Source organism: Athene noctua, unplaced genomic scaffold, assembly GCF_965140245.1.
Source record: "Athene noctua unplaced genomic scaffold, bAthNoc1.hap1.1 HAP1_HAP1_scaffold_412, whole genome shotgun sequence".
Taxonomy (NCBI): Eukaryota; Metazoa; Chordata; class Aves; order Strigiformes; family Strigidae; genus Athene; species Athene noctua.
Window position 1 is genome coordinate 41,469 of NW_027437869.1, and position 18,094 is coordinate 59,562.

General features: G+C 46.5%; 1 pseudogene; it reads left to right on the plus strand.

The window, feature by feature from the left end:
• The first annotated feature begins 8,443 nt into the window (after positions 1–8,443).
• LOC141955699 (prokineticin receptor 2 pseudogene) lies at positions 8,444–9,180 on the plus strand (annotated as a pseudogene).
• Positions 9,181–18,094: the final 8,914 nt, after the last annotated feature.

Below are 18,094 nucleotides of genomic sequence, written 5' to 3' on the forward strand. Positions count from 1 at the left end.
GATTTTCTCTGGCAGAGGGATCTTGGTTTTATTGATGGGCAAACACATGTACACGCTTGCATTTCCTGTCCTGTTTGTAGCTCAGCAGGGATGTACGGCGTGCCCGAGGGCCTGGCACGGGGCTCTCTGGGATGCCACCAGCCCTCCAAAACAGGCCACATCTCCCCGGGGACACGGGCATAGTGGAGGTGGCCCCGCAGACCCTCCCCAGCCCGCTCCTCTCTGCTGTCTCCTCCAGACCCCCCTGCTTCTGATGGTGAAGACCATGACCGTGTCCTCACCTGGGAAGACATCAAGAAGCAGGGGCTGCTCCTGATCGAAACCAACAAGAAACGTGACAAGAAGTAGCGATTGCTCCACGCACGAGAGCTCTGGGTGCCCCAACCACCCCTTCTGCTCTGGAGGCCCTCAAGCACCCGTTGTACCCTTTTTCTAAATACAGCAGTTATTCTTAGGCTGAATAGAGCAGGTCTTTGTCATTCCTCCGAAGCCCATAGCAGAGCTGGACCAGGAGCTCCTCAGTCACTTCTGTCAGGCAGAAGCAGCGGGCTCAAGCCCTGAGGGGAGCTGAGCTGGGTTTGGAGGCAGCCCCCTCCCCCTGCCCCTTGCCCAGCTGCTCTCCCCGCAGACGTGGGGCTGGGCTGGGCTGGGCTGGGCTTTCCCAGGCAGAGCAGAGCTGGGGGCAGGCTGGCTTTCTCCCCCTTGGTCCTTCCTGGGACCTCTGCTCCCCCCGACAGCTCTGGGAGCCCCGTGGGCTGGTGTCTGCCCCAGGCAGCTCTGGGGAACCGTGGGGCAGGGGCTGAGGCCTGGACAGGTACTGGATCTCAGGGGGGTGTCTTCGTGTGCATGTGTGGGAGCAGAAGGGCAGGGGCTGCCTGGGAAAGGGAGAGCCACAGCAGAGGTGAAGCCCCTGGCCCAGGCTGTCTGACCTGGCGTGGAGTCCTCGTGCCTCTTCCCTCCCCTGCTCCCTGCACGCACATTGTGCCACTCGTCCCCCTGAGCTCCGAGCGAGCGTTGGGGACAACCTCTGGGCTGCAGGGAGGTGCCTGGAGAGAAGGGCTGCCCCGAGGTGCCCCAGGCCAGCAGAGGAGGCTGCAGCAAGCCTTTGGCTCCAGGTGGGATCCCCAGCCCTGCCCACAGCTCACAGACACCTGCCCTGCAAAGGCCGAGAACCGGGGGCTGCTGGTCCCCAAGTGCAGCCAAGGCTGGGGGCCGCTGACAGGGCCCCGTGGTCCCCGCTGGAGCCCCTGGAGAGCGGCACCTCCTCCAGCTCCGCGGGGGCCATCAGCACCAGCACGAGCTTCCCCCGCCCTTCCCACCTGGTCCCTGCGCTTCGTGCTGACGTCACCTGGGACATCACCGCGGGGCAGAACGGCTCTTTCTGCCCGGGCTCTCGGCAGACTGGCAGCGCACCCCAGATGTTCATGGTGGGTTTTGTGTGACTGCAGAGGCGGGGACCGCAGCGCCCAGACACAGAAAAACTTGTGTGTTTTAAAGGAAGCTCCAGAAAGACCGTCACGTGCCAGTGAACGCATCGAGCGGAGCTTCCCCCGTTCGACAGCCGTCTGGGGGGCGCTTGGCAATTAAAGAGACCCCAGAATGACACCCACCCCCCAGCCCTGTCCCCTTCTCCCGTGCCCACCACAGCCACGCCGTGGGTCAGGGAGTCCTCTGCTGCCAGGAGCTGCCCAGCCATGGCAGGGGAAATCTGAACCTCCTCTGCACACCAGGGGCCGAGCAGACAGCGAGGGGCGGTGCTGGACCTCTGACACTGCGCCCGCTCAGCACACCCGGGGTTTGAGGAGCCTCAGCCAGGCTGCGCTGGGCAGGCCGAGCTCAAACAGTGCCGGTGAGAAACCAAACCCCTGCCTAGCGCCCCCCGCCTGCGGCCCGGCCATCGCTGCTGGGGGTGAGGGCAGCGCGGACAGCACGGTCAGGGGCGGGCAGCGCCACTTCAGCCCCCTGGAGAGCGCCCGGCAGCGGCAGGTGTAGGTGTTTCTAGGCGCCAAGTCCATGTGGAACTTGCATTTTGGGCAACACTGAGATTGAACAATGGATTCGTTTTCTCGGTCCTTCTCAGTATAACTGGGCCTGTGGATATTTTAGTGGATTTTGGAAAGATGGAGGTGAGTTGTCTCTAGGGAATGCTGCTGTCAGACTCCCAGCAGGTACCAGGCATTACCCTTCAGACACCATCTGCCAAGGTTCGTAGAGATCTGGTTTAGAGTCTGACCTGGGATGTCTGTGAAACACTTTAATCAAGGGAAGAGTGTAACGGCTTGAGAAACAAGTATTAATGCCCTGGCTGCTGCTGGGGGTAAATAGGAAGGGAATGTATAGAAGTGTCAGAACTCTTTTTGGTGCAGGAGGAACCCCGGGCAGTGGTGCCGGGATCTCTGTGATCGTGTGTGTCTGGGATATACCCACGGTGAAGTGATGCTCCAGACCCTGGGTTTCTGCTCTTGGTAACACATGACCGGCCGCACACGTACCAATAGCAGCCAGGGGTTGTTTTTATGGTATACTCAGCATTTGGGATTGCTGGTGGACTTTGTATGAAATGCGTAAGTGCAGATGTGAAGGGTTTTGCTTCACAGGCGAGAGCCTGGAGCCTTTGCTGTGAGTTGGCAGCGCTGTGATTTCTCGTGTCCCTGGGCAGAGCCCGGGGTTGAGAAGAGCCCCGCTGCTGTGCGGAGCTGCAGGCGGCCACACAGGGGACAGGGCTCTAGAAACACGGTGTCAGTACATAACACTGGGTTTACTTGTAAAGGTCAAACCCAAGGTTTTTCCCCATTAATTTTTTTTTTGTTTTCGCTTGATTTTTTTTTGTTTGTTTGTGTGTTTCAGTGTACTTAACCTATTTTAAAGCAACAAATGAACTGTTTTATTAGTAGTTGTTTAATTAGTAATAGGTAACTGAACTCTAAAGAACAGGCAGATTTCCTGGCAAACATAACCTTGTTCTTTTGCCACCTCCTCTCAGGAGCTGTGCCCGTAACCTCACAGTTTCACCCAAGATCAGATACCACCCCTCCCACCTAGCAGTGTTAAGGCAACTTGGTTGATTAGCCACGAGCTGCAGAGGAATGCTATGGCTGTGTCAAACCTGATCAGTTTTAGTTTCCAGCACTGTAAAGTAAGTTCAGCTGGGGTCATCTTTTAGCAGACACCTGAAGTATGATTCAGACTTGCATTTTTGGGATATTAAAAAGAACCTTTTAACCGCTCTGCACCCAGTCCTGTCCTGGTGCATCTCACAGCCCTTGGCTTTTCCTGTTGCCTTATTGACAACACAGGCACTTTCAGACTCTTTATCCTGCCTGTGCTTTTTCATTTAACATCTCACAAAGTCCATTACCCTCAATGTCACTTCCAATTGGCATTTGAATTTAAGGTGAAATCTAGACCTTGTGAGAAATAGGTTATTTTGTTCTTCTTCAGATGGTTCTGTCTCCTATGCAGTGTGATTCACTTTGGCTGATTCATTTATGCAACCTGACAAAAATCTCCCGGTTTTTTAAGGATGGCTTCTCCGAGTGTCACACTGAATTTGCTCAGTCGAACAACGTGTATCCACCAGTGAACTGGAGAGGAAAGCGCCAAAGCTAGACGGGGAAGCCGTCCTAAGATGATACTTTCTTTCCTACTTTCCTCCTTCAAGATGGAGGCTTTTTTCCTGTTACTTGTGTTTCTGTTGTCCTGTCTGTGTATGTGCCCACATCGCATTGCATTATCCTTACACCTCTGCCTCAGACTGGTACCCCATTGACCTCAGCTATCTGTGTGAGACGGGCCTTCTGTCCCCAGCATGTTAAATTTAGTTACCTGTTTGTGGCCACAAAAAAAAAAAAATCAAAAAAGGATTAACTCTTCTGGCTATCAGTGTGAATACTTCTATACATAAAAACTGCCATTGCCTCCGGTGGGAAGAAGCCTCCATGCATCTCAACAGAGCAAAGAGTCAAGTCAGTAATACCAGAATCAGGTTTGGCTCAGGTCAGGTGGTTGTCACAGGGTCTGATGGTCACTGGAATGTCCTCTGATCCCCTCCAAGACATTAGGTATTCACTTAATGCTGGTGGTGGCAGCAAAGGGCAGTGGGTAGAGCATCGGATAGGGGGTCACAAAGACTTGGGTCTGTGTCCCCCTCTGCTGTCAGCGGGTGGATCAGGGCAGCGCCACTTGACCTGAGTGTGCTTACGTGTCAACCCCGGCATCTACAGAACAACTCGTGTCTCTCAGGAGAGGAGGGTGTGGGTGCTGGGAGGAGCACTGTGGTTAATCAGGGCACCCCCGTCTCGGAGCAGTGGGATCCCCAGCTGGGGTTTGACTCACTGGCTCCAGGGGAAGGATTTGATCCTGCCCTTCAGAGTGTTCCCTCTTTGGGGAAGAGGCGGTGGGATGGACAGAGAGGTGTTGGATACCTGCTGTGAGCTGTATTAGGGGTGTGCTGGGTAAGTGAAGACCAGTGTGTCTGCGACTGGAGGAATCTCCCTGCTTTGGCTTACCTCAGCCCAGGCTCTGCAGGGAGCAAGGCTACGTGGAATAGTGGTGTGTCACCACTTTGTAGCCAGCCGCCTCATTTAGTGCAATAAGATCATTTATTTTGATGCATAATTACATGGCTTGATACTTTAGTCAGCAATTAACTAATCCTAATGGGATGTAAATTAATTAAGAACACAGTTTGTCAAATTCAGTTTGCTTTTACCCAATTCCACTCTTCTGGGAGCAAAATGGAAGACATTGGCCCCAACCCAGGATGGCAGTACTGTCAGCATGAGGTCCACAGCCAGTGCTGGCTACAAGGCATAGCAGAGCTCTGGGGGTGGTGTTACACCTTCTTGTTCTTAAGAGGTTGTTCTTGAGAAGAGGTGTTCTAGGGGAAACTTTCTTACGAGAAGATAGCTGCTTATGAGAGATGGATCGATGACCTAATACTAAGTAAAGAAGGGAATTAAGAGGGGAAGGAGAAAAGTGCAACAATCCCCTTCCATATTTAATCACTGCACAAAAACCCAGCCATTGTAGGTAAAATCTGCCTGGCCAGGAGACATCAGAACAATGTTATGCTTTATTCTTCCATGTATCATTTTGTTATTACAGCAAACCTTTTCTATATTAGTGTTTCCTATGAAGTTCAACTCAGATGATAGTATCATGTCCTAAATGTGGTTCCTATGCAGCAAGAGTAACTACCAGACCACCTCAACTCCAGCAATCTCAAGATTACACTGACAGGGTGTGAAAAAGATAGAGGGGGAAGAAGAATTTTCTGTTTCACCGCCGGGGAAGTGGGAATATAATATGTTCTAAACGACATGCAGCGAGCAGCGTCATGGCATGACAATATTAATTTGTCTAGAGCCAGGGTAGGACGTGTCTTACCAAACTTTACCTCTTTAAATGTTGGGTGTGTTGTCCAGATGAGTAGTGACAGTTAATGGAAAGAGGGAGTGAGGCACATGTTAGGTGGGAATGACTTACCCTCCTGGGAATGCTGATCTCTGGTGATGACAGGAGGAGCCCACAAACCCCACCTAAACTAAACATCCCAGCATTCCGACAGCTAACACGAGGGGAGATGGAGGCCTCCTGCCCACGTACACTTGCTTACCCCTTAGGAAAGAAGGGATCAAAGTGGGACAATTGAAGCCACAGGATGAATGGAAGAAGAAGCCTGTTTTGGAAGCAAATGCAGATAGGATATTTCTGCTCTACAGCTACTATTCCAGAAATACCTGTGCACTCTCATCCCTGGTAGCTTGTCTGTGTGTCATATATTAAATGATCAAAGCAATGCTCCCACATTTCATGTGGAAAATCGTGAAGGCAATCAGCACACACAGAGCTCAGTGAATCAGATGTGTCCTGGATGCACCAGGCATCCAGCAGGCAGTTGATGTGGGTATGAACAGTGATGCTTTCTACAGGATTTCTGGGCATCAGGCAGCCTGCTTAGGGCTTCTGTTCCAGCTGAGCTGCTGGACACAGAAAATCTCAGACAAAGGTCATATTTATTTTTCTGTTGCAACAGTTTTGTAAAAGGCTGGCCATATAAGGCATTCTAATGTAGGACAAGATTTTGTAAAATAATTTAATATCCTTGTATGCTAAAGGTCCCTTAATAATTTAGTTTTCAAGGGACTGGTTTCCCTGATTGCAGAGCCCAGCATTAATCTGACCTTTTCTTATTCTTCATTCAATAACTCATCTATGTAGGCTCTTCTTGCAGTGTTTTGTAGGTGTCTCTTCTTATTTAATCTGTCTTCCAGATCAAAGCTCTTCAGAAGGAATTTTCCATGTTAGTTGTGAGATAATAAAAAATAAAGTAAAATAAAACTTTTTGTTGTTGTTGTTTTTTGTTTTTTTTTTTTGTTTTGGTGAGCTTTTGACTTGGTAAACAGAGAGAAATGCTGTTCATTTAATAATCAACCATTCCACATTGGCTATGTCATGTGTGTTGTTGACTTCGGTCTCTAAAAATAATAGGCTCTTAACAAAAGTCTTTTCGTGTTTAGATCATTTAAAAGGGCTCACCTGTGTAGATAGAGTAAGCCTGTCCCACAGGATTTGCCTCTGGTAGGGCTCTCTTTCAACTTCCTTGCTGTCTATTCACATGAAATGTAGGAGTTTCACATATTTAAGGCCACATCTACACTAGAAAATAATGCAATGTGAAAGGAGAGGATCTGAAGAGTAACAGTTGGTGCTAAGGGTACAACATTCATGCTGTAAGTATTCTGGGGGATTTAGCTTTAGCTGGGTCACCTGGACTGAATGCCCATGGGCACCTGGTACTTTTGAGTACATCCTCCAGGGCAGTTTCATCCAAACCCAGCTCATGTGCTCCAGGACCCCTCCACAGTAACATCCCAAGTGTGGTAAGCAAGGAGAGCCAGGAAAACCTCCCTCAACTCTCTTGCAGAGATTTACCCCATCCAGCCAAATGTCCTGCTGAGCAGATACGCATACTTATGAATGCATACACATACATCGTCCCACAGCCTTGTTTCCACAGGGCCCAATCTAAAAACATTCATTTATCAGCTCCACAATGAGGCTAACTAATTCTGCTGTCCCTTAACATCTAGCCTGCACCCAGAGCGATGAATAATTCATCTGCTTCCAAGATCTGGCTGATAGAAAGCACTCCTGGCCTTCCAGCTTATTTTAGAATTAATAGGTCCTGTGGATGCTATCTATGTATAGAACATATACAGATAGAAAAGCCTCTGAATGAATAAGGAATTTCACTGAAACAATTCTTTGTGTTAAACACAATTGTATTGGGATCTCTGGAGTGCCTCGGATAAAAATCTCCTTTTAGCACAAGTATCCTAATCTTTCGGGACAGCGTACTCTAATATAAGTCCTTCTTACATCTATAGCATCTTAAAAAATAAACCTCCTCAAATTCCAACCAAACAAAAAATTAACCAGAGTGAATTCCATTTGGTCCTACCCCTTCTGAACTGAATTGAGGAAAATTGATGGATCTTGAAAGTAATATACTTTTATTTCTCCTCAGTCCTTTGTGAAACACTTCAGTGCACCCACAGCTTTACAGTCATAACGAGTCATAAAACTCAAGTTTTATGGTTTGGCCTTAACAAAGCATATTTAAGGTTAATTAGCAATAGTCGCCTCCAGCAGACAAAACAAAAATTTGCATGGGCGGAAAATGGATACACAGTCCTTTGTTGGTGGCTTGAAAGCATGCTCACCTGTAACCATTAGCATCAGCTTTGGCTCTTTGCACCCATGGAATAGCCAAGAAAATAATAAAAACACTGCTACATATATTTGATCTCTTGGTAAAAAAAAAAAAAAGCATATTTAAATAGTTCTCTGCCTAGGGAAAACCTTTTCGTGTTTCGATGTGTTTGTCTTTTTACCTGCACCTGGCCAGGTGTATATTACTGCATGTTTCAAACTCTCATTTGAACACGTGCTGCCCACCAAAGAACTTCCAGATGCTGTGTCACGGCATGTCCTCGATACGACACCGTGTGTTGTGCTAGGTCCTGCAAACACATTTGTCAGTAATAGGAAAGCTCCCTCTCTTTCTCCTCTTCCAGTCTTTCCATAACTCCCAGACATGTGATCTGTGTTAACAAGCTTACGACGCAAAACTGCAACTTTTTCAGTTCAATCTTGTAAACAGGAGGGAGTTGGACTGAGGTCTTAAAACGATCCCCAGACACCCTAATGCATGCTCAGATTTTCAGATTGCCAAGTACCCACCCTCCTAACAAACCCTTCAGCCCCTTGCTCCAGAGTTTCTGCCCAGATTTAGGAACTCAGCTCTAGGCTCTTACTTTGGAAAATTTTCTTAACTCTCCTCATAGACAAGTTGGCTAGGCTCTCTCTTTTATCAACTACAGCAATTCCCTTCTGCCTAATTCTGACAACTTGTATTTGGAATTGTGTTCTGACTAAGTGTCTTCAGACTTCATTTTGGATGTATTTGTCTGTTCCAGGTATCTGGCCATTGTGCACCCACTGAAACCACGCATGAATTATCAAACAGCAACCTTCATAATCGCCTTGGTCTGGACTGTCTCCATACTTGTAGATATTCCATCTGTGTATTTTGCTACTGAAACGGTGTTATTTATAGTGAAAAACCAGGAGAAAATATTCTGTGGTCAGATTTGGCCAGCTGACCAGCAGATGTACTACAAATCATACTCCCTCTTTATCTTTGGCATTGAATTTGTTGCACCTATCATTGTGATGACCTTGTGTTACGCCAGGATATCACGGGAGCTCTGGTTTAAAACCATACCAGCATTTCAGACAGAACACATCAGAAAGAGGCTTCGATGCAGAAGAAAAACTGTTATGGTACTGATGTGCATCCTGACTGCCTACGTTCTCTGCTGGGCACCCTTCTACGGCTTTACAATTGTCCATGACTTTTTCCCCACCATCTTCGTGAAAGAGAAGCATTATCTTACTGCTTTTTATATAGTTGAATGCATTGCTATGAGTAACAGCATGATAAACACCATGTGTCTTGTAACTGTAAAAAATAACACCATGAAGTATTTCAAGAAGATCATGTTACTGAGATGGAGATCGACATATAATGGAAGCAAATCTAGCTCTGATTTCGACCTGAGAACAAGTGCAATGCCAGTCACAGAGGAGGTAGACTGCCTAAAACTGAAATAAATTTTCTGCAGTTTGAATCTCACATATTTCGGAGAGGGGCTAAAGAGGAAATAATGCCTTCTCAGAAGCTTCTCTCTTGTCTGTGGGAATACCCACCATTGGTGAGAGCCCTCTAAAAGCAGCCTACTATGTATTTCCACCAGAACTCTTTTCACTGGACTGCTGTATAACCCCGTAACTCAGACTGATGCTGTGCTTCAGTTCACCCATCTGTAAATCTGGGAGGTAGATACTCATTTTACAGTTGTTTAAAATTTAAGATGAACAAAAAAAAAATAAATCTATGAATGCATTAAAGCATACTACAATGATGTAAGAGTTGATTGCTGATCCTAGCAATGATGCCTCTTTGTTTCTTCTTAAGAGAAATCTCTTAACCCCTTGGAGCTTATCTTTTGTACCTTTAAGATATTTGGTGTCCTTTTCCTTCTGCTCATAAGAGGAAGGAAGGCAAAAAAAGCCCATTTTGCTTCATGTCATTCTTTATCTTCTCAGTTTACCCCTCATGATTAAGCTCCTCAAAGTCTACAGACCACCAGCTTTCTATGGTCCAATGTGCAGCATGCTCTTATGAAAGGCACATTCTCTACAAAGGTAAATACTGCTTCACAGTCTAGTGAAAACCTCATCTCTTCCTGTGACACCTTGCTTAAAAATATTCTATCAACATTCCACTCTGTAGTTTTATGTAGAGTGTTGACCCTGTTTATTATGTATTTGGAAATGGCACAGCTACATCTTGAAGGGATGTTACCTTCTCTCACCTCCAGGCTATGGCCAACTTCTGCTGCCTTGATTCGCTGAGCTCTTCAAAGAATCAATCACAAAATCACAGAGGTGGAGAACAGCAACTCCAGATTGTCTAGTCCACCCCTCGGCTCAAGCAGGGTCAGCTAGAAGAGGCTGCCCAGGACTGTGTCCAGCTGGGCTTTGACTGACTCCAGGGATGGAGACTCCACAGCCTCCCTGGACCACCTGTGCCAGTGTTCAACAGTCCTTGCAGTAAAGAAGGGTTTTCTTATGTTCAGATGGTATTTCATGGGTTTCAACTTGTGTTTCAGCTTGGTTTGCAGAGGGACCCATATAAAACTATAGCATGCTAGTGGGAAGAAAAACACCCTGCTGAACCAGATCTAGACATTTTACCAAGCCTGTGTACAACTTCAAAATAAAGTACAAGTAGGGCCAAAATAGCATAGAGATCTTGAGATGATCTGTCTTTCTGCAACCAATGGAGACAGACTCTAGGCTTCCACAAGCCAGTCAGTGGTTGAGTTGAGTAGCTCATTGTCTGGTCAAAGGTGAGGCAACAACTAAAGATGAATTGTGCATTGCTTCCCCCAGAGCTGTTTTTACTATTCTGATTTTATGCAGCTCCAGGATGGGTGTATCTTAACTGATAACTGTTATAAAGCAGGTGACAGTAGCAGTAATACCTACTCATTTAAACTACACATAAGATATCATGGACTTTTGTGTACTGAAATCGAGTCTTTTCTATCGTGATGACAAATGCTTCCTGTTTTAAAGTATGTGGTACCACCTACTTTTGGAGTAAATGGCTTTTGTAAATAATTTGTCTATTTGTGTACTTAAAGTGAGAAACAAATCTTGCTAATAAAAGAGTAAACATGGAGTAAATATCAACATTGTGAACTATGTTTTAGATTTTCCCCTTAGCCACAGTTTTCCCACTCAAGTGACTAATGTCAATTCTCCCATTTCTGCTAAAGAAAAACTACCAGGCCGACCAATTAAGTTTAATGCAAAAGGATATTCAAATCCATTAAAGTGCTTAAATCCTCTCGTCATTAGCTGCTCTTAAAATATACACGTTGGAAAGGGTATCAAAATTTCCTCTGTTAGGCAAAACAATTACTGAAATCATTCTTCAAAATGACAGATTAGAATAGGGGTAAGTACTAAATCCATTTGTTTCCCAGCATGCCAAAGAAATTTAAAGGACCAGAGAGTTGCAGTATTCCATCATCAAGAGGCTTAACCTTGGAGTTTCTCTTGAAATCTCAGGGTTTCTTCTGAAACTGCATCCATATTTATCTCCTGAAACCTGCAGTAGTTATTGGGGATTAGCTAGCAATACTACCTGTTATTAGAGTGTCCTGATATTCCTTTCACCTATTTTTCCTAGACTTTTCCTGGTGCGACAAAGCCAAACAAATCACAATTTTCCACACCTGAAAATCTACCTCAGGCTGAGTTATTAAAAAAATAAAAAGCTCATCCCCCACCAAGCAATATAGTGCCAAGCAAAAACCGGGGAAAGAATTGCTTTACATTTCTGGAAATCACTTTGAGAGCTCCAAGAGACCTCTTCTGGTCTGGCCTGCCCAGTGTTCTCAGACATCACCACGTCCCTGTCCCTGAGAAGGGCAGTAAAGCAGCAGCTGCCACAGCCCATTTTGTGGATTTAGGTTTTGGGGTCCGCAACATTGCTGTATTTTGACATTTTGGGGTCTTCTCAGCAGCAAAGCAGTGTTTCAGCCTGAATGACTGGATAGGGCAGGAGAAAAAACTGTGCTTTGCCCTCAACTGCACTTGTTGTGAGCAGCATCCCCAGAAAGAGGGGGATTCCTACCCAGGAAGGGTGGCGGTCTCCTGTTCCCTGATCAGAGTAGCCAAGCAAGTCCTTAGCCTGTGTCTGCACTAACTCCAAACACCAAAAAATGGTCACGGGCTTCACTTTCAGGGACCAATGTCTGCTCCTAAGCTGAGCTCCAGCAACCAGGGGCCCAGGCAGCGAGCCCAAGGACCTTGCATGGGAACAGAAACCCCATGGAGGATTTTTGTGCCCACAGAACTGATTTCATCAAGGGAGTAATGGGGTACATTACCTAGGGGTACCTACATTGGCCAGGGCCTGCCTGCCACCCATGACTACAGTTAAATGGAGAATTTAGAAGACTCTTAAAGTCACTTAAAAACTCCCTTTAAGTGCAGAAGTATGCAGCTGGCCAGGTCCTGACCTGAGTGGCTCCCTCAGGCAGCAGGGAACAGACAGTCCAACCAGAGTAGCTGAGGGAGGGGGCCAGACCCCACGCTCCATATAGTGAGTTGTGCAGGAAAAACTAAAAATAACAGAAAGGCTTTTTTGTACCCACCCACACAACTCAGGCTAGGGAGTGTGGGTGCCAGTGGGTGCTCCAGAGATGGGTGCTCCCTTGGCTCCCTCTCAGGTGGGGGCTACCCTGCTGCCTCCTGCCCGGCTGCTCCCTGCAGAATGCCTTCACACTTACACTGACTGGCAACATTCAGTGAGGGAATTGAATGTGGATCGCACCTAACTGAAGCTTTGCTTGCAAGAGCCATGCTTAAACAGAGAAAGAAAAGCACAAGCTGGAAGGCAGCATCTGTCGCAGAGGAGAAGCAGCCCCTTCCAGCACAAGCTCTTACACACTGGAAGGCACTAAAAACTGCAGCGAGACCTCCACAGCCATCAGCTGCCTGCTGTTTGCTCCACTGGCACAGCAGCAATAAGGACTTCACCACACAGGAACTGTGGGATGTGTCAAGGACAAGCAGTCGGTGGGGGTGAGGTATCATCCTCCTGAGAGCTGTTAGCAGGGTTTAGATAACCATGCAGTGAATAACCAAGTCTCAGCTGTGGCTTGCTACAATTTTTATTGCTAAAAGCAAAAATGTAGTGCTATCATGCATGATTCTAGCTCAGCTGTCCTCCTGTGGCACAGCTCCCAAAACCATAGGCTTGTTTCCTTCTGCAGCAGCTCCTCCAGGGATAACTGAAGGTAAAATCCAGTCCCTGCTCCTTCACACTGGCTCTCTGAAAAATAAAAAAAACCAGGTGTAACTAAAAACTAAAATGGTGACCCTGAACATCTAAGAGAGGATTAAGAAAAAGCAGTTATTCTCAGCAACAGGCACTGAGAAAATAAAGTATGTATTTTAATAAAGCAAGAGCAGGAAAAGAAACTCCAACCATTGCCCCTCTACCAAAGGAGGATGGCCTGCAAGACCCCAGAGTGGGTCACAGTAGCCAGGCCATGAAATTTCCCTGAAGACTGACTCACTCACTCAGCAGCTCAGACTTAACTGAGCTCCTTCTTTTCTGAGCCTGGCAGCCTTTCCTGTGGCAACAGCACCCTCCAGCTGCTGCCTCTGCAGCACAGCATCATACGCCTACTGCACTGCCCTGGAAACTGCACCACCTCGCACCAGCTACCTTGGTGACAGGGACATACAGATATTCCCAGGATTCCTGGGCCTCCAAAAAGTAGCAACAGATGCTCCAGCTTTTGTCACTCAGGCACCTAGGCACTTACCCATCACTTCTGGTGTCTGAATTCTCCCTCGCTCCCTGTGTCGGCAGGGCTGTGACCCTCACTGGGTGCTTGGGCTACCCCCTTTCAAAACACTGGATATCATCTGCACTGAAAAAACAACACCATTAAGCAGAAGCAAGCAGAATTGAGATAAGACAAGAAACTACTCCCTTGTACTCACCAGAGATCCTCTTCTCTCTTACGCTCTGTTAGGATCCTGTTCTATAGACTCCACCCTAACACACGTTGCCAGGAACAGTCCCCAAACCACCAATGAGACGGGCAGCACTGCAGCTTCCAAAGTGACCTTCCTAATACCATCCAGAGCAAGAGAAGGAGGAACAAAACCTGATATAAAGCCACCACAAGAATCCTGAATAATAAGAATCAACACTGAGCACGGAGTTGCTCAAAGCACAAAGTCACCTCCCTCAAAACCAGGACTTGGTAAAACTGACAGAAGAGAAGACACAAAGATGGTCACAGTCCCCAGAAAAAGACACCCCTGAGCTCAAAAGACCACCAAGGAACATAAAAAGCCCATGTAAACTCATCAACCTGCTCACCCGCTGGTTCCAAAAGAAAAACATGGAAGGTAACAGACAGAAAGCATGCATCACAGAAAACATGTTGAGGCACAGCAATAAAATCTGGGGGTGTAGCATCCCGAAAAAGCCAAACGCTGAAGCGCTCCAAAGACACACAGTGAAGTGCTCCACACAGCAGGGTGATGAAGGGCTACTACAGGGCCACGTGTTGAAGAGCTCCAATAAAAGACAGGTGCGGAAGCGCTCCAAAACAGCGAGGCAGTGAAGCACTGCTCCACGATGGTGCCATTAAGCACTCCAACATACACCAGGCATTGCAGAAATCAAGAAAAAAGCCACAAGGTGAAACACCCCAAAAAGAGCCATGTGGTGGGTGTCTCCAAAAAAGCCCAACAAGGCAGTGTTCCCCAAAAGAACAGGTACTGAAGGACACCCTCCAGGGCTCCCTGGAGAAACACTCCGAAAAATCACAGGTGATGAAGAGAGCAGGAGAGTCAGACAGTGAACAACCCCCTAAAGCAGGGTGGTGAAGGAACCCTCCAGGAGGCTGTGATGAACAAGACCTGGGTGGCGCAGTGAAGGACTCCAGAAAAGCCAGGTCACACAGAGAAAGGCTACTCCAGGGTGGCATGGAGAAGGACTCCCAAGAACAGCTGGGCAGCACAGGAAGGACTCCAAGAAGACTTGGGTGGCACAGTGCAGAACTCCCAAAAAGAGGCAGGCAGCATCATGCAGGCCTTGTCAGGGGTGGCACAGTGACAAACTCCAAGAAGAGCCAGGAGGGACAGTGAAGAGTTCCTCCAGACTGGCATGATGAAGGACCCCCCCAGTGTGGCCTGACGAAGGACTCCTCCATAAGGGCCTGGGAGGACTCCTCTGGGGGACAATGATGAAGTACTCCAAGAAGAGTCCGGTGCACAATGAAGGACTCCTAACGGGCAGCATGGTGAAGGGCTCCTCCGGGGAGGTGCTATGAGGGGCTCCTTTGACAGAGCACAATGAGGGGCTCCTCTTGGGGCAGCACAGTGTAGGGCTCCTCTGGGGCAGTGTGACAAAGGCTCCAAGAAGAGCTGACAGAACACTGAAGGGCTCCTCCAAGACTGCACATTGAAAAGTTACTCCAAGTGGCATAATGAGGGGGTCCTCTGGGGCGGTGCAAGGAGGGGCTCACCCAGCGTGGTGTGATGAAAGGCTTCTTCAAGACAGCACAGTGAAGGGCTCCTCGAGTCTGAACAATGAGGAGTTACTCTGTGATGTGGGGCGCCTCCAGGTTGGCATGATGAGGGGCTCCCTATGGATCTGCGTGATGAAGGTGAAGCGCGGAAACAAACTCTACAACTCAGAAAGAGTTATAAAGCAGGCATGTTTATTCCAGCCGGGGTGCAAGGGGATTTCTTCACAAAGCTTGCACACCGTCTCTGGCAAGTAGCCAGATATTTATTACAAAAAACCATACATATTCATTTGGAAGGGCTGGGTTATTACAATTAGTTTGGGGAATAGGTGTGATTCTTAGAATTATTCAAGGAGAGAAGTATGTGGTCCTCTTGCAGTGTCCCGCTGTTAAGCAAAGTCCAGATGTCTCCTTCCTCTTCATTAATTTTTCAACTTGGCTTCCTGTGCATGCTCTCCGGCCCTTCGGTTCCTCTCCAGGTTATAGAGTCGGCCTTTTACCTGTTTGTTTTGTTAATTGGAACTTTTGTGTCTGTTAAGATGTCCCAGAAAGTAAGTCCTTTAGCTGGTATGTCTCCCCCTTTATCTCAAAGACAGGGATTAGTTTACTATCTATCCTGTTTTCTGTAAGAATGTTATCTACTTAACATTGCCTGAGGGCTAGGACTCCTTTGGCTTTTTTTTTTGCTTTCCTCATATCAATTCCCCCCTTTTCTTTTACCTGTGCAAATTCTTTTGCTATATCATGCCATTCCCTTAAAGGGTTTTGGCCAAGTATGCACCTACAGTCCCTACCCATAATCCAACCATGTTGATAATCAGTGTCCATCCTTTCATTGGAAATATATAATGAGCCGGTTTAATGTTGTGTACAGGCCCATCCAGACCTCGAGCTCTGGTCCCTAGGACCAATTCCCGCAGCTGTTTTTGTAGGCTGATAACATAATTAGTTACTATTTCATTCCCAATCTAAATGGATGCCCCCCGCCTGTATCATATATGGTTTCCTATATACTATTTCAAAAGAACTTAATCCCTCCTCAATTCTGGGTTTGGTCCCGATTTTAAAAAGTGCTAAAGACAATGATCGAGGCCAAGGTAATTCGACCTCCTGACCTAGTTTTGTAATTTACTTAAGTGATTCATCTTCTCTACTTGACCACTTGCTTGTGGACTATATAGAATATGCAACTGCCAGTCTATTTGTATGATCCATGCAAGTAATTGTTTTAACCATTTGAACCTTAGTAACCATGAAGTAAGCTTGTTCCATATTTCTTCAAAGTCTAAAGAAGCATTGTCTTTTCATATCTCCTGCAAAATACTTAATTATTGCAATATTATTCCTAAATCTACATTTATTTTTCCTGTTTCACCTATGTGTGTACAACAACTATAATTCACAACTGTGCTCAATCCCCCATGTGAGGCCAACATCATGTTTCACTGTCAGCACTTCAGATTGAGAAATTATTTCATTCAGTAACACTTATTACTTCTGCATGGGAATGCATCTGGCCAACCTGAGAAGGTATCTGTTAACACTAATAAGTACCAACACCCCCCTTTTCTTGGGAGTTCAGAAAAATCTATTTGCCAGTGTTGTCCTGGACTATTACCTTTCACTATAACTCCATTTTTAATTTTACTTGATGTGTTTGGATTGTGGTTTTTGTTTTGTTTGGGTTTTTTTTAGTAAACAGCATAGTCATCTTACTGGTTTTTCAATTTAACTGCTTGTATAGGGCATCTGCTCCCCAATGTTTTCTTATGTTCACCTAAATGTAACTTCTATTGTATGTTGGAAGGCACTGTTATTTGCCCATCTGGAAAATAAACCCATCCATATTTTTCTTTATTACCCTTTAGATCATTAATCAATTTTTGATCCTCCTTTGAATATTTAGGTTTCAAATCTGAGTTTAAGATTGAAAGTTTTACCATCTGGGACCAAAGCTAATGCTATGGTTGTCATTTCTGCCGCCTGTCTGGCCTTTCAATCTGCCAAATTATTTCCAATTTCCTGTTCAGTGTTACCATTTTGATGCTCTCAACAATGCATGATGGCTACTTTTTCAGGGAGTTTTATGGTTTCTAGCAGCCTTAAAATTTCCTCCGCATGTTTTGTTTTCTTTGTGCTGTGAATAATCCTCGTTCTTTCCATATGGCGCATGAGCATGTACTACTCCAAAAGCATATTTCTAATCTTAACCTTTTTCCCTTTTGCCAGTTCTAAAACTTTGGTCAAGGCAATTATTTCAGCCTTCTGAGCAGAAGTCCCTACTGGCAACAATTTAGCTTCTATTACTTCGTCAGTGGTGATCACAGTGTATCCTGCCTTACGGTTTTCCCTGTTTTATGAAGCTGCTTCCATCCATGAACCAGGTGCCTTCAGCATTCTCAAGTGGTTCTTCTTTTAAGTCAGGTCTACTGGAGAAAATGGCTTCCATGATCTCCAGACAGTCACAGGTTAAAGGCTCTGATATGGTCCCACTGAGAAAAGAGGCTGGATTCACAATGTTCGTGGTTCATAATTGGCACCAACCTGTCATTCCAAGGAAAGTTTGGAGTTCTTTTGCCATTCTGGGTTCACGTGTGCGACAGATGGCCTCTTTCCGTTCTCAGCTCTGTTGTTCTTCAGGAATACCAAATCCTAAGTAGGTCACTTGCTTCTGGACCAGTTGAGCTTTCTGTTGAGATACCCGATATCCACTAAGTCCCAGGAAGTTAAGCAAACTGACAGTCCATAGTACACAGTCTTCCTTCATCCTTGTAGCTATGAAAAGGTCACCTACAGATTGTAGTAAAATTCCTCCTAGTGAGGGCAGAGTCCAGGTTTCAAGTTCTCAGGCCAATTGATTCCCAGAGATAGTGGGGCTGGTTTTAAAACCTTGT